This window comes from Tribolium madens, unplaced genomic scaffold (assembly GCF_015345945.1).
Source record: "Tribolium madens isolate multiple individuals breed KSU strain unplaced genomic scaffold, Tmad_KSU_1.1 Scaffold_91;HRSCAF=231;Tcas5.2_LG7, whole genome shotgun sequence".
NCBI lineage: Eukaryota > Metazoa > Arthropoda > Insecta > Coleoptera > Tenebrionidae > Tribolium > Tribolium madens.
Genome location: NW_025401063.1, coordinates 5,258,500 through 5,262,713, shown reverse-complemented (window position 1 = coordinate 5,262,713; position 4,214 = coordinate 5,258,500). Strand labels below are relative to the sequence as shown.

At 32.3% G+C, this 4,214-nt stretch overlaps 1 non-coding gene across 1 annotated transcript; it reads left to right on the top strand.

The window, feature by feature from the left end:
- The first annotated feature begins 917 nt into the window (after positions 1 to 917).
- Trnak-cuu lies at positions 918 to 990 on the top strand. The gene has a single exon. It is a non-coding gene; the product is annotated as a tRNA-Lys (tRNA).
- The last annotated feature ends 3,224 nt before the right edge of the window (positions 991 to 4,214 follow it).

The window sequence follows — 4,214 nt, the reverse complement described above, 5'->3', positions numbered from 1 at the left end:
TATTGGATGATCGTCGAGTGCTTTTCCCCAGTAAGTAAGCTAGGACAAGAATTTGTTCTTTTTATCGATTATGGGGGATTGTGAATTGTTGTGTAGTATCCTTGTCTAAAAATGCGGCCACAAACACCACACCCTTGCCGAGCCTATTGCCTATCTACAGGTCCGCACTGTTCAATATGTCTGCATTCTTTCAGGTTTACTCCAGAAAATGGACACTTTATTTTCAATTTCCTTCCTCGCAACTCAACGCTAAACTTTATTAAAAACATTTTTTTGTTATTTTGGAAAGTCTATAGATTTAGTTGATTTAGTTATTTTTTGTGTTATTTGAAAGTCAAAGTACTAAATTAAGAAATGTTAGTAAACTTTAAAAGCAAAATGTTTTTTGCTAAGATATCATTCATTTGACTTTGTCTGAAGAATTTTAATCATTAATGCAAAGAGGAGAAATTGAGATAATTTCGTATTAGTGTCGTTATTTATACTTTTTTTTTGATTAATGACCTTTAGCAAATGATGTAAATTAGTAAACTTCCACATTTTTTTATTTAGAATACTTTGTTATTTTTAATAATGTCTCTGACTTGGCGAAATTGCAAAATTTTTTGAGAAATTGCCAAATTCCTAATAAACACAAATATTTTATAAACGCTTAAAATCTTGCACTATTTGTATAAAATTTAGTATTATGACGTCAATCAAATATTAATTTAAAAATAACTTTGTATTTCAATATCTATTTCTTATTAAATTATATAAATATATTTTGTACTTTGTAATTTTAAATTTTTGATAATTATAAACATTAAACTTTCTGCTTTTTTGCAGTAGGTATCTACAAATGATAAATAATAAAAATGAGTTTAAAAATATGAGACGTGGTAGTGAAATATCGAATGTTAAACTTTTTCTTTCAAGCCCGGCTAGCTCAGTCGGTAGAGCATGAGACTCTTAATCTCAGGGTCGTGGGTTCGAGCCCCACGTTGGGCGCTCCTTTTTTTCAAGTTTCTTTTTATCCCGTATTATATTACAGCCACGATATTCGCACTTCACAAGTGTTCTCGTTGTTCCGGAAATATTGTTCGGTGGGCACTTAAACGATCGGAAGCTGTGTCAAGGTAAAAGTGGAGGAAAGAGAGGAGACCCTTTAATTCACGTTTGCGGTCTCTCTTCTTCGCCGCCTCCACGTTGGCGGCGGCAAAATCAATGTTATAGTTGCGTTAATGCCCCCGGGCCATTTAAGATTGCCGTTGTGGTAGTGCGGCTCTATAGACACACAGGATATGGCGACACACCGGAAGAGTCCCTGGAACACTGCAGGTTGTTATTGGATTTGTACAGCCCCTAGTATCGGAGATTGCTTTCCCCGACACCCTATCTGATTGCATTAGATTGGCGGGTGTTTTTTTTCTATTTATTGGCTACATTTACAGAGATGAGTATTTTTTATAACCCGGCAGGGGGAGCAACTGACAGGTTAGACACCGATTCTAATTCACCACCACCAACAGGATTATTTATCACATTTTTTGGATTTTCGCTTTTTTACTAGAGACTCTGTAATAAATTGAAATAAAATTCTCATATCATGCATTCAATTCAATTTCTGATCAATGTAGCCTGCGACTTTGAAATTAAGTTGGCAACATTGACTATCGAAAAACGTCACAATTTTGTAAGCCAATTGTCATTCAATTCTGAGAAGCAGTCACTATCATAGCATCAATGTTGAAAACTTGATTTCAAAGTCACAGCCCACTTTGACCAAAAGTTTAGTTGAACGCTTGGTATCTCGAAAAAAACAATCAAAACACTCCGAAACGGTTAAAAATATTGTTGCAGGGATTCAGCTTTATGTTCAGAGGTTTGAAATAACACTCCACCACTTGAATTTTATTCAGGCCGGATCTGTCGGCGTTGATGTTATTCAGAATGCAGAATGTCGGTATTGCGCTCTCCGTATTATCAGACTATTGTTTTAAATATCAAAGCGCTTTTGCATCAAGCCTCGCTTTTGTCTATGCGACTTATGTCGTTTATAGCCAAGTTGCCGCACATTTTTAGTGCCAGTAGGGAAATTCTTCATTTTACTAATGCAGCCAATGGACGAGGAAAAAATGCGACAGTCTCGTTTTAATGCACTCTTGCTTTTTACAAAAGGTTGATACTAGATGTAGACGTATTTGATGCAGAAACGTAGAAACGAAGCCACTTTCCGGAAACACGTGATTTCGGAGGAAATTAAGATAATGTCGCTGGTGCCACGAAAAGCGGAAAACACAAATATTAATAAAGATGTCTGGGAAGAAGACTCTCTAAAGCGACACAAAGCAATTATTTTTGTTTCATATTTGCGAGGACGTGCTTGGAAAAAATGCGTCAATTTTTCGATAAATAGAAAAAAATAAATTCGAATTTTAATTTAGGTGCAGCGGGTGGCAGAAAAACCGATTTTATTGCACAACCCAACACATAAAACTCATTTGAAACGGGAGCTCATAAATGTATAATTAATTAATCTATCCAATATTTGCTTGATCCCTTATATGAAAAAATTTCGAATTTTATCTTTTTCCGCTTCATTTAATTGCAACGTTTCAATTAAATTGAAATTTATTTTAAATGAAATATAGTAGAACTAATTTTGTAAAGCTGTCCGGTTCAAACACGTGATACAATAAATTAATGAACAAGAAAATGTAAATGATCATTATTTATAAAGCTCACTTTTGTGACGTTCGCGAATAAATATATTTATTTTATATTAATAAAAAGCGACACTGCAAAACTCGCAATTATATAGACACTTTATTCGAAATGTAATAAGATCTGAACACTTAGTTGGAATTTTTATTTACTCTTCTTTTCAGAATTTTCCTTTGAAAACCTTCATTTAAATTGTATTGCATCAGTTTATTAGCTGAGAAATCCGTTTCATTACGCATAGCTACGTTATTGTCGGGAAACATTTATCAGATTAATGTTTGAATTTAAAATTAGATAAACTACCTCGACAAAATTGTATTGTTATAATTAATTAATTGTTATTTTCATTACATTAAATTCCATATACCCACCAACGTTTTAATAAAACTGCAGAGGAAAATTTTTATCCAAGTCGAAGTTGTAATTATAATGGGCGTTGGCCGCAAAATTGAACCAATTTTTGCCGAAAATAGAATAAAAAATTGCTTTTTTGATTAATAAAAATTGTTGTTTTGCCCACTATTAATTTTTTTAATCGAAGAAGACTTAACTAATAACTTTTTGTTTGGAATAGTTATTTATTTGTCAAGGCACTATATTCTTATTTTTGCGGCGATAACCGAGTCAGATAAAACACAGGAATGAAGAAAAATGACTTTAATGCCGAAGTGTGTATTGTTATTTTTCTGAAATCGCAAATTTGAACAAATTTTATTATTATTATTATTTTATTGTTATTATTCACAATTGACAGTGAGTCTAGTATTATCGAATTTCTCGTTTCAATAATATAATCTCGTAAATAAACCGCAAAGAACAAAACCACAAAACAGAAAAAAAATTGTAGAATTGAAATATTTAAACTTATACAGGGTGTCTCACGTTTTAGGGCCGGCGCAAAAATTAATATTTCTAATTAATTAAAAAAAAATTTGCTAGTGCAAACGATAGAGGATTACATAGACTCAATTTGATGCTTTAATAGCCCGGGTATACGTCATAAATAGGGTTTGGATTATATGCATGAAAAATCCGTAAAATATGCGCTTATTTGCACGTATTTACACAAAAATATGCACAAGATATTAAAAAATATGCTCCAGTATATGCCAAATATGCATCGATATGCAAAACTTTTAACAATAAGAAATCAAAGTTGGGATAAATTTTTATCCTCGAGTAGACTAAACTTTGTATTTTCCGCATCTTAAACTGCACACGATGAACAAAAGGGAATAAATAAATTGGTTTTGCCTCAGACAAGCCATTTTAATAACTTAGTAATTAAGTCTTTCTAAGAAATCTGTACTTTTTAGATCACATCACTTTAAACAATTTCGCTAAAATTCATTTAGGGGCGACTACTTAACCGAATGGAAGGATTATAGCCATACTAGGTGAATAAAAAGTATAGAACCAAACGTTTTTTGCATAAGCTATTTATTTTTTGGAAAAACTAGTTGAGGAATAATAAATACTACAAAAATGTGATGTTTTATGAAGAATAA